The sequence below is a fragment of the Aphelocoma coerulescens genome, chromosome 3 (genome assembly GCF_041296385.1).
Source record: "Aphelocoma coerulescens isolate FSJ_1873_10779 chromosome 3, UR_Acoe_1.0, whole genome shotgun sequence".
Lineage (NCBI taxonomy): Eukaryota > Metazoa > Chordata > Aves > Passeriformes > Corvidae > Aphelocoma > Aphelocoma coerulescens.
Genome location: NC_091016.1, coordinates 87,708,301 through 87,720,893, shown reverse-complemented (window position 1 = coordinate 87,720,893; position 12,593 = coordinate 87,708,301). Strand labels below are relative to the sequence as shown.

Genomic DNA, 12,593 nt, shown 5'->3' with positions numbered 1-12,593 from the left:
TTAGGCTTGGTCCTGGGGAGAGTTAAGTTCTTCCTTTCTTCAGGAGTTTTGCTATTCTAAACAGTGCAGCATTTTACTGTCAGGTGCATCCTCCCTCTGCAGCTATCCCTGTGAGGAGAAGCAGCACATGCAAGAGAGAAAAGAGTGTTGTGAAGGACTGTTTATAAATTACTCCAGTGAGGCAGAGTGATGTGTCATTCTGGCAGAGAGCCCATTAAAGAGGAAGCACTGCTCTTGAATGCATTCAGCCGGGGTTTCTGAGAACTCCTTTATACCCACTCATTATTCGTTTCACATTCTAGAAGTGGATGGTCATGTTTGCCTATGTGACGCAGATCTTAATAGTTTTCTGCAGTACTACATCATTTAGCTCTCAGCTAATACAAGCCCAAGCTAGTAATTAACATTAAATGCTGAGAAATGGATCTGATGTGATGAACGCTCAGCACATAATGAAAATGCTGTGATTTCTTACTTGGAAGCCATTGTGGTCTTACAACATAACCAGTTGTTACAGATGCCCAAACAGAATTGGGATTAACAATAGGATCTGGTTACACTTGCAAACCTAATTGCTGCTAGTCTGGTAGAAGTTGCACTCTTGGACTTCACTTTGACAGATAACAGCTCTGGCATCTGTTGTCATCTCATAATGGTGTAATGCTATTTATGCCACCAAAATCCCAGCTGAGCCATGAATTACACGTAGATCAGGCACACCACAGAAAATGCAGCTGTGTTGGGGGACACGGCTTGCAACTGCTTTGCAAGGCCAATGTGTGCACCGTGGAGAGGGACAATGTAAATCAACCATAATAATTATTAATAAAATTATTAAAGGGCCAGCAAAACTGTAACCTGAACATGCTAGACACTGCAAAAACAGCAGCCAGTTTCTGCTGGACAGATAGACTGCCAGAAAAAAAAAAAGCCTTAATAATGGGTAGGCTGGAGACTTTTTCCTTGATTTACCCCTAAGAAGACAGGTGCTAGGAGGAGGTAAATATGCTGCAGCCCTTCTGTCTTCTGGTGCTGTTGGGATACTGGTGGTGGTAGTGACTGTGAGGGCTCCTGTGGGACCATCGTCTCCTCAGGGTTAAGGATGAGTGTACCAAATGTTCTGGGATGAGCCCTGAGTGCATGTTCCCAGCATCCTCATTTCTCAGATGAAGTTGTAGAGGGGAAAGGCCCCAGTTTCTTGCCCCATGCAACACTGCTGCAGAGCTCCAACCTCTCCACACTGAGGGGTCCAGGCCCTTAAAAGCCACCCAGGGGAAGACTTGTGATTCAGAAATGCAGAGAAAACTGTCCCTTGCTGTAGGAGGATGGCCTTACAGAGCCCCCACCTTCCCTGATTTAGCTGCTGCTGCTGCCTCTGCTTTTCTCTGTAAGAGGGGAGAAACTCACTGGGGCAGTGGCAATGAGGGGACCTGCCCCCCAGCCCATGGGTTGCCCCATTTCCATGTGTCTCTCCAGCTTGGATGCTCAATGCTTGTGGCAGGGGAGAAGGAGGGACACAAAACAATGTTTTAAAACGAAAGAAGAGTAGGGTGTCCTCAGCTGCCAAAGTGTCTTCATCTGTCTCTGGATCCAGGCAGAAATAGGATGCTATGTTTAAGCACAGCAAATAATGTGATGGCAGCAAACACAAGACTAACTGCATGCTTCTTGTGTGATTTGTGTCTTGGGTTTAGGTTTTGGAGGGTTCCTCTGCAGGGCTGTATCTCCACATGGAAAGCTGCAATGCAAGTGGAAATAAAAGACAAGTGGGAGAAGGGGTAAGGAATGAGAATAGGGGAGAAACCAGAGAAAAGCAGAGGGTGAACCCAAGGTGAGCAGATCACAGTTTGCAAAGATTTGAAACAAAGGTTTGATCAACCCATGCCAGAGAAAAGCCAGCCTGTACTGTGGAAAATTTTGAGTGCACTGTATCAGACTTTAGCCTCACCCTGACCAAAACATTCCACATCCATATCAGGCAGATAATAAAGAAAGTTCTCATGAAAGTTCTCACACAGCAGCAGATCGGAAAACACAGTGATGCGAATCCTAATAGTGTAAATACAGATAGAGCAGTGAAAGGTATTCACTGAGTTTACCCTGGAAAAATTAAACATTGAATGGATTCTACTAAAATTGGGACTTGTCTCAAGCCCAAAGGCTGGATCACAAAACTCGTCTTCCTGGTGAGTGCACAGCAATTCCTTGCAAATGGCCATTAACCATGTGGCTTACCATGAAATATCTTATTTTTCTTTTCCTTCCCTGTTAAAAATACATTGTTTAAACTGTTATAAACTGAGCTGAATAGGAGCTTTTGTACCAGATACAGGATGATTGAATATACTACTTCAAAGCCATCTCTCTTGGGCTTATGGCTTTGCTTTGTGTATTTTTAAGATTTTGTTTGCTTAGAATAGCCTTCAGTTGAAACAGCAGGCATTATAATGTATCCACAGTCCCCTCCTTGACTAAATTAATCCCGAAAGACACAGAAACAGGTTCTCAAGGGGGAATTCTTCACGTGCCCTTTCAGTCAGTCTTTCTTTTCTTCATGCTTTTATTTTTTAGTTTTTAGTGTAGAAATGTGACAGTCATGATTTGTCTTGTTTTTAGGCTGGTAATTCCATTTCCCAGCTTTCTTCAGTTTCCCTTGAGCTATTGGATCCAAAATGCACAAAGGAAAAATAAAAATGTTTGAGTCCAGTGGGGTAGCTAAGGTCAGCTTTGGGCCTGCAGTATGAATGGGGAAAGGATAATCTCTTGCAATGTTCCTTCATGAACATTCTACAATGGCATATATTAATTTTTAATCTATTAATTTTCTAAATTATTAATGCCAGAGAAATAGAATAAAAGGAGGAAAAGAAATGGCAGACAGTGCCAAAAGACAGCATTCCTGAGCAGCTAATGATATCTTTCCTCTCTTGGTATGCTCTAATTCTCCTTTTCTCCACCCTGATCCTACTGTGGACGCAGCTGTGAATGGACATATGTTACCTGGCAGCAGTGGGGGTGCCCAGACCTGATGCTTGTGAGGCTGAGCTTTGCAGACACCCCAGTGCTGGTGTCAGTGCCAAATCAGGGACCTCCACCTCACCTTCAGCCACTCTTTTCCCCCCTCCAGGGATTCTTCCCCGTGCTTGTGCTGACAGTGTTGCTTGTGTGTCCCTGCTGTAAATTAGGTCAGGCATCTCTTCTGTGTGAAGAAAGATGTAAATGTATATTTTTTGGGTTCCTAGGCCAAAACTAATTTAAAATCACTCTCAGAATGGATACAGTGCATGGGTGGAGCTATGATTAGATGAATTAGGTAGCTTTTCTTTGACACCACCTTGTTTAATAGTGTCAGTTCATGTGCCTGCAGGTGACACTGTACAGACCTGACCTCTGGCTCCTTCAGCCTCTGCTCATCTGTCTAGGGAGAGTTGCTGTTGCCCCGCGGTGCCATTCAGATCAAAAGCAGCTAGTTAAATATGTCTACAGATTTTCAGACCTGCATCTACATCTCTCTGTGTATTTGGGTGACACACAGCACAACTGATGCTGATCTCGATTGCACCTTTTTTGCATTACCGTCAAACAAACAATGGAAGAGCCATGAGTGGAATCCTCTAAGGTATAGCTGTCTGCATGCCATCTCCCCGCTTGAGTTCTTCAGGTCGGGAAGACTGCAGGAGCAATCCTCTGCAGGAGCTTTTATTTTAAATTAAAGATGCTACAAGATTATTATGTCATGAGGCATCATGAAAAGTACCCATTCAGGAGATCAGATTGACACTTCCATCCTGCAAGTGCACAGTGCAACAGCTACACATATTGCTAATGTTTGTGTAGGCACTGTGTAAGGTCCTTGAGGGCAGGCAGGGAGGCACGGCTTTGTTCCCTCACCTGCACTGAATAAAGAGTGTTGTTGGTGCGAAGATAAATCCTGCCACAGACCTTTGTTATGCTTGGAAGAAAAACAGCGTCATGTGTTACAAAGCCCAGTAGGTGATAAGAAAAAGTTTGCTTTGTTTTGTTTTGGGTTAAATAAGGGTTGCTTTGTGCATAGGCATCTGCATAAGGGGACACACAGTGACAAGGACAGCCAGATGAGGAGATTGAGAGCTGTATTTAGAGACCCGCACTTCAGCTTCTTACTCTGCACTTTTCTCCTGAGCCATTGTCAGCATCTATCTAACACAATCCAACAAAAGTGGCCCTGCTGGAAAATTCAAGGCCAATTTTTTTCATTGCCTGGGGGGCCAGCTGCCAAAGCCGTGTGCACTTCAGTTAGCATCTCTAGGCATGAAATATGTAAGAAACTTGGCCTTATGTTTGCCCTCCACAGCATCCACTTTTGGAAAGATGGATAGCATTCTGCAATACCCTCTCTGGAGTTTGCTCTGAGTCCTGCATGGAGCCCTGAAGCTGTGAGAAAGCTGACAAACTGATCATATCCCCATGCACCTTCTTGCAGTTGGCCTTCACAGAACCACTGGGGCATGGACACAAGATGTATCCCTGTGTATGGCCTGTCTGGAATCCTGGTCGTCCTTTTCGCACTGGAAGAGTACATATGGGATTGCTGCTTTGGAAAAGCCACCACTGCATGGAGAAGGGGAGACCCTGAGGAGCAGAAATGCAGGCAATCCTGAGGATGCTTTGCTGGAGGAATGTGACTGCCAGGTCTTGCCTCTACCACCTCGTGCAAGACCACGCATGCACAAGCCACAGTTATCCCCACACTTCCTCTGTGCATCAGAGACGGGTGATAGCAGCTGGTGTCACCACTGTGAGCCCAAGGGCTCCTACTAGGCAGCCCCATCTGTGGAACTTTGGCTTCTGAACCAGGCAAGTGAGCTGGCAGTGTTTCTCCAGGTTGGTAAAGGAAAACATGAAAAATATGAACAGGACCCAGAGGAAGACCACCAGGATATTTTGTGGATTTTTCTACCCCCTTGATTTTTTTTTTTTTTTTTTTGGGGTATGGTAGGATAAACTGTCTTGTCTCTGTTATTTTATAGATGATGGAAACAGATCCACTTTACCAAGAAGATGGATGGATACCTTATAATCTGGATTTGACACCTGGCATAGTAAGTCAGAAAGGGCTAGTGGCTCTCATTCTTTATTTATTGAACATCTTCAGACCGCAAGGAAGTGCTAAAAGGGCAGACTTTATTTCTTACTTTTTTTTAAGCTTTAAGTCACATTCCATTTTTTTGCTTTCTGTTTTTCTACCGTGGCCTATTCCAGTCATAAACCAGTGATGGCCTGGGTACATTTAGTCTGAGAGGATTCCAGATGGCCGTCATAATAGAGAGTGACCAGTCTTTCAGTGTGTGGTCTGTGCTTTATCTGAGCTGGCCCAAATTTAAAAAAAAGTGATATGAAAATACCTCTATTATCTGTGCATTCCCCAGTGAGGAAGTCTGGAACTTTTGTAAAAGTTTAGTGTTATTTTCAGTCATTAATGGTGCAAAGCTATTAAATGTGGACAGTTTTTGGGTTTACCCCTTGGCAGTAGCCTCTCTGCAGGGGATCATTATAATTTTCTTGCATTGGAGAACAGAAGTTTTTGCTTTTGACAATTGCAGAATAGTTTTGCACTCTACATCTGCTTATTATTTTGATTTAGGGCCTTGGGCAAACTCTTAGTTCACACACTGTCTTCCATCTCCTCTGAGACAACAGAAGTGAGAGTCATGGTAGGTGCCCTGAGCTTGACAGGTCTGAGCTTGGTGGAAAGAGCCTCTACAAATTTTCAGAGCTCCTGGTGTAGGGGAGAGCAGTCTGCCTGGGGCTCTCTGTGTTTGGTCCCAACATGGGTGAAGATATCATACCCTTTGCAAAAGCTCCCTTTCTGCTCACCCATATCAGTCTATCATAGCACCACAGTCAGTGGGAAGCTGAAGGCCTGCAGGGATTTGGATACCTAATGTGTGTATACTTCCAAGGACTGGGATCAGAGGATGTAAACATGTCAGCTGTGGGGATAGTGTGAAAGTGACCCTTTGAGGTGGGTTGCATGATCAACCATATCCCTGATCTGATGGTAGCTGGGGTGCCCTAACAGTTTGGACCATGGTGGTGGCCTTCAAGAGGATTCTCAACAAACCATGAGGGTATTGCCTGAAGTTCTGGGCCTCTGTTGTGAGCATAATGGAGGATAACAAACCTTCCCTATCTCACAGAGACATTGCATTTGCACTTGTAAGGTTTTCTACAATGACAGATAAGTAATTATCTAAGTAAGGGAAACCAAGTTCCTAACGTAAGTGCATGAATCTTCTCATTTGCTTTGACTCATCTCTAGCTGGACTAGCTCCAATCGCCAACTGTAATTCCCCTTCTCCTTATAAAATCAATATTCCACTAAATCATTTTCTTTTTCTACTCCAAACATGAGCATTTTAATGCACAATGACATCTATCTCAAATCCAGGCAGTCTTTCACCCTGGATGCCCATAAATTTTAGGGAGCAATATTCGATGATGTTGAGAGTAAGGTGAATGAGCTACATTAGATATTTTGTTCTATGGGTTCTGAAAAACACAGATAAACTTGAAAGAAATATTCTGTTAAATGCAGCACAGAGCATGCTCTAATGCAGCATGAGCACACCATCTACTCTCCCTGGAAATATGATGGGTTAATTTGCTGGTCTAGCATGAGGTCCCTGCCCACAGCCGGTCAGCCTGCACCATATGGGAGTCACTGCCCATGTCTTAATTACACCTCATAGTCTGGCACCAGAGCCACCCTCACCAGGCACCAGCAAGCAGCCCATACTCTAGTGCTGTCAGACCTTATCTACAGAAAGGAGAGAAAGCCTTGGGAAGCAATTGTTGTGTTCTGGCAGAAAGGCTATAAAACAGTGATGGGCACCTGTGGGTTTATCGCTGGCAAGTTTCCAGTGCTCAGGCTGGATGTACCTAAGTGTGCTCCCACCACTCCATGAGATGGGGCCAGGCAGGACACCACAGTGTTGCTGTGAGCACCAGAAATGCATCAGAGCTTGCAAGCTTGACCTGGGTTGTCATCTGCTCCTGTGTAGCCACCACAGCTGCTTTTGGCAGAGTGATCTGAGAATCACTGCAGGACCGCCGTGACTAAAGGTTTAAGCTCAGCAGCACTGATCAGTGCAAGCACTGGTCTGGTGGCTTAGAGGCTGAACACAGTGTCCTGCCTAAAAGCTACGTGACGTGTCAGGACAATGGCTTGTTTGCCTCTTTATCCATTTCTTTATGTGAAGATGGCAAGTTTATTGAGTCAAACTGTGAAGCTTTTGTTTGGAGTGGTGGTGTCTCTGCTTGACTTGAGGGGAGCTTTGCCAGAACAAATTCTAAATGAAAAAGGAGGCAGGGCTTCAGGTTTTGGTGCTTTAACTGACATTTTAAGTTGAAACACATTTGCAAGGGGACTCTGACTGTAACAAAGTTTTTGTGGTAAAGATAGCAATTTGGGAATCAAAAGAAGTTGCACAATTGTTGCCACTTGTGCTGAATCTTACTTCATGTAGGAATCCTTGAGATAGGCTTTAAGTAGTAGAATGGGTGAGATTAATAAGGATTTGAATTATTTGTAACGCAGAAACATTTTTGTGGGGGGTTTGCTCTTCCAAAAGACGTCTCAGTTGGACTTTTAGCCATGATGTCTAACAATCTTGAATACATGATTACAAATGCTTAAACTTATAACAAGTGTGTAAGGCTTTTGCATGCCATTCACCCATTACTAGGCATCCAGAATAGTAAAACCTGACCGGGGGCAAGGCCTCTTTTCATGAGGTCTCCTGTGCCAGTATCTTTTGAATACAAAGGCATAATGAAGGTATAATTGTTTTCTCATCACTTGCACATCCCACAGAGACAGAAAGGAGGAAAATTTTACCAAGTGAGGAAGAAAGGAAAATTTTAAGTGGGTCCTGAGTGGGATTCTTTTCCAAATGGAGCTTATTTGTCACGGCCTTAACACTGAAAGAGAGCAAAGACAAGATCTTGGGGCAACCCTGCCTCTAGGCATGTCTCAGATTAGAACTTCCACATTACAGCTTTGTGACTATGCATACAGTGACAGGGGTGAAGGATGTGGCACCTGCAAGACACAGCCTGGAAAGGTGAGGAGAAAGCCTGACTCATCTGCTGGCACTGCAATGTCCACTGATAACCCACTTGGTGGCATCACGTTGGTGCTGTGGGTCACACACTCATTTCTCTGGCCTCTTGCTCACAGAAAACTGCCACTGTCTGCATCCTCACATGCCTGCCGTGTTTGTGTTACTGCCCATTAGATCTTTGAAAGACGGATATTCTGTTTGCTGCTACAGGGGCGTAGTGTCTCATCATGTTGTGTCGTGGTTCTCATTGAGGCTTATAAATTTAGCTGTAATATGAGTATTACAGCTGCCAATAAGAACACTAGCAGTGAATCTGGAGTTGAAAAGGCAAAGGTGCATAAGTGATGTTTCAGACATCAGAGAAGACCTAGGCATGTGAAGCCTTCCGCATCCTTGTGAGAGAGCCCTTGTTCCTTGCTGTCATCTCTGTGTCTTGGCAAGACCACAAGGAAGAGTGGAGTGAAAATGAGCAGATGTCATTAAAATTATCCAATGGACCTCAGTAAAAATGTACTGAGTGGTCCTGACTGAGAGGAACATTTTTCACGCTGTAATGGCCGCTCAGCTCCCTAAGTGGGAGAAGGAAGGTCATTTACTTCACAGAAGGAAAAAAAAAAAGTCTATGAGATCATTTATAACATTACTCACAACCATTATCTTTCCCAAATCATTCTTATGCCTTCTCTGTGATACTGGCTGCCTTGCAATGCTCTGAGTTGCTCTTCACATAAAACCCTTTCTTATTCCTTAATGGCAGACCAGCTGAAATATTTAAAGCGTTTGCAGACAAATGCATCTAATTGTATGCTAGATGCAGGAGGGCCCCGGGGAATGCTAACTGCTGGCACAGTCACATTTACCTGCTGGGGGAGGCTGTTGTTTCGGTAAAAAACCCTGTCAAATACAGGTTGGTTAATAAGAAAATGCTTTTCCACAAATAGAACATCTTTAGGCTCATATTCTGCACTGACACACTCCTCTGAGTGATAAAATCTTCATGAGCCATCCCACAGCCCGCTGGTCCATGGCAGCCTGGTGAAAGGGCTTCATTGGCTGGAGGGCTGTCAGCACCCACTTCACTTCCCACCCATACCAAGGTCCCCCTTCACCTGAAGAAAAGGGGGGTTGTGCACTGGGTCTGCATTCAAAAGCAGTCGTGAGTGTGGGACTAAACACAGGCGCAGAAAGAAAGACCAAGAAACTCGTTTAGGGCAATGAAAGATTCTTGCTTGATTTGTGTTCTAGTCCTGTTTCCCATCCCCATGTGGGACCCTGCTGTGTGTGGCAATGGTTTTTCTGCATGACCCTAGCAGATACCTCCAAGATGCAGCCCATTGTGATGGCTGATCGAGTGAGTATCTTGAATAGTTTCTTGTATGGTTTTTAGTGGCTTCTTTGCTTAGTAGCAATTACAGGCTAATGTCCTGTCAATTAAATGAAGGACTGGTAAGGATTATTCACAATCTCCTGAATATTTTTTTTTCTCACTCACAGTCTTTATTTGTCTGTGAGTCCCACCCTGCACTTTCCAAAAACATGGGTTTTGGCTCTCCATGCTGCAGAGCTGCATTGATGCGCTGCAGGACCCTGGGGGAGTATCTGGGGCCTCCCTACAAACCATCATCATGTTTTCTTCAAGGATGTGGTGCACTTTTTTCCTCTGCCTGGGGCTAGTGAATGGGTCCTATTTACTGTTGCCAGAAAAGTTAGAAATGGTGATGTGCCTTAGTGAGGCAGGCAGGTAGGTCATCCAAAAAGAAAAACACTCATTGTTTACCCCAGTGCTGAAGAAATCACAGCCATTGCTAAAGATATCTGCAAACAACCTGTGAACCCTGCCTATTCCCTAACACAATGAAAATTATCATCCCTCTAGTAAGACATTATTTGAATAGCAGACAACTGTGGAAACATTTGGCAAGAAAATGTGTGGGAAATAACAAAGCAATTGTAAACTTGGACTGTTGTGGAGTGTTTGAAAATCCTGCCCAGAAAGTCCTGAAGGGAAAATGTTACATGTGGTGCCCCAGATTATTTCGTATGAGACATTAATATTTGTGCTGGTAATGACTATCACTTTTCCCATGCTACTGGCGGTGCCCTAAACCAAATCAAGGGCAAAAATAAATTGTCTTTCCCAGATCTTTTAACTGCAAAAAGCATGCCCTATTTCCCAGGGTAAAAGTGGTTGAACGATCTACTCTGAGAAACATGACTCCAGCTATTTAGTGGCCTCTATCTCAGGTCACCGCGGTGCAGCTCCAATGAAAGAAAGAAAAGTTGAGAGGTGGGAGGAGAGCAGTTAAGAACACCCTGAATGAGCACGGATTAGTCCTAAACCTGGGTTAAGACTTTCAGCCAAAGAATAAAAGAGCTGGTGAGACAGGGAACATGTTGTTCTCATTATCTGCCAGTGGTTGCGCATCTGCACTAAAAGTCAACAAAAGGGCATTTTTTTGTACAATTGTACATTGTGTAATAAGATAAGAATAAAACTAATTCACATTTATCTAGAATCTCTCAGAATGGTTGCAGTCCCGGTAGACATAACTGACTTTATAAAATGTGAAAGTCTGAGTCACACCAGCAGATTGCACATGGCAGGGAAACTAATCTGATGTAATAGAAATGTTTACAAGCCCAGTAACCCTTCTCCCTCCACCCTCCTCCGCTTTAAAAAGCCACGTAAGGCCACGGATCAAAGCGGTGCAGCAGCAGCAGCATGCTGAACACTGAAACAATAACAGCCCTGACTTCCTCAGACGTCAGTAGTACCAGTTACCAGTGGATTTTTGCATTCACTGAAGGAGGAGGTAATATAATCATATGCATCAAAGGCTGGAAGTGGAGCTATCACTTATCACTAAAATATTGCTAAACATGATTAAACATGGTTCAGTGGAAATATCAGAAGCTGACTACCCAGTGGGATCAAAAAGGCAGCAAACAGTTCAGAAATGTGTGCTCAGTTAATGCTTACCAGATGCAATCAATTTAGTTAGTCAGTTCCAGTACTTAATTCGTGTCTTTATGAAATGAGTACAGATACACTCCTCCTATGTCTAATAGTTTTCCTGCCTTTACATTTTCTTTTCCAAGCAACACACCAGCTTTTTTTTTCTCAAACTCTTTGTCACACCCTAAGAGAGCTGTAGGTTCCTTCTACATAGCAGGTTTGCTATTGCTTCCTGAGCAGATCCCAGGTTTGGTAAGGGTAAATGAGATGACACAACACATTTAGGGTTTTGTAAGAAGTGATTTCACTGCGCACGGTGCTATGAAAATAAATGAGAACTTCAAAGTCAAAAGGGCCCATCCTGAAGAGATTAAATATTGCCTGTAAATGAGAGTTTGTGGCCCTGGGTTCCTTGCAGGGTCCCACAGGTTTTCTTTCTGGTCTTGGGGGAAGATCTGGAGGTAACAAAAAACTGGTGAAGAAGCATTAGGGATAGGTCAGCTAGAAAAATTGATCTGGATTACTTGTTAAAGGAAGATCAGTTAAACAGTACACATTTTGACAGCCAAATGAAAGACCATGAAGCTGGGGATAAATAAAGGCAGCTTACCTATAGGAATAGGGGCTTTATCCTAGAAAGTGGTGGTTTAGCAAAGGATTTAGGTGAATAGGCTGGTAACCAAGCTTATGGGAGCTCTGGGGATAATTCATAGCATAAAGACCGATTTGAATCTCAAAGAAGAGCAGCGATATATTTAGCTGCCCTACTAACATGCTGGAGAAAGCTCAGACAAAAGCAACAAGAGTGATTAGAGGTCTAGTAAATGTGAACTCAGGGGAAAAATTGAAAAATGAGACTGTATCTACTCCGAAAAAAAGGAAACAGTCTTCAAATATGTAAAACGTAGCTGCGAGGAAGACTGTGATAAAATGTCCATACCTCGTGGCAACAGCACAACATGTAACAAGCCTAATGTGCAGCAAGGAAGATTTATTTTAGCCATCAGAAACATTTTCTAATGATAAGGGCCATGGAGCACTGCAACATATTGCAGACTACCACAGGATTAAGAACTGGTTATGCTAGTGGTTTCCAATATTTATTTTGCACCGAACTTCAACTGAGAAAACTGACAGGGTTCTGCCTGCCTTTGTTAAATGGCAAAATTGTTTTGGCATAAAGCAAAGAACCTTAAAGGCTTTTGAATACTGGAAAAAATGATGGAGATGATGATAACATGCAAAAGTTATTATACAGGGAACTCACCATCTCTATTAAAAACAAATGCAAAGCTAGTTTTGGAGTTACTCATCTGTTTGTAGTGGTCTTTAGGAGTGGGAGAGTGCTAGAAAACTGACTGGGATGTGACTGGGGTGTGAAGAAGATGACACAGTGGTAGAAGTTGGGGGTCTGTGCAAGGAGAGTCATTACAGACAACTATGATGGGTCCATCTTCAAGCAAGCAAGAAATAAACGGGTTTGGGATGAGAGGTGATGAAGGGAAACTGAGGACCCTTGTGGGTGGCCATGG

At 43.7% G+C, this 12,593-nt stretch overlaps 1 long non-coding RNA gene across 1 annotated transcript in view; it reads left to right on the top strand.

Annotated features, from left to right (window-relative positions):
- Nucleotides 1–2,125: 2,125 nt before the first annotated feature.
- LOC138108454 (uncharacterized) overlaps nucleotides 2,126–12,593 on the top strand; it is a 33,693-nt gene continuing 23,225 nt past the window's right edge. Inside the window, exon 1 of the long non-coding RNA XR_011149971.1 lies at nucleotides 2,126–2,186. This is a non-coding gene — a long non-coding RNA (uncharacterized lncRNA). The remainder of the gene's footprint in view (nucleotides 2,187–12,593) is intronic.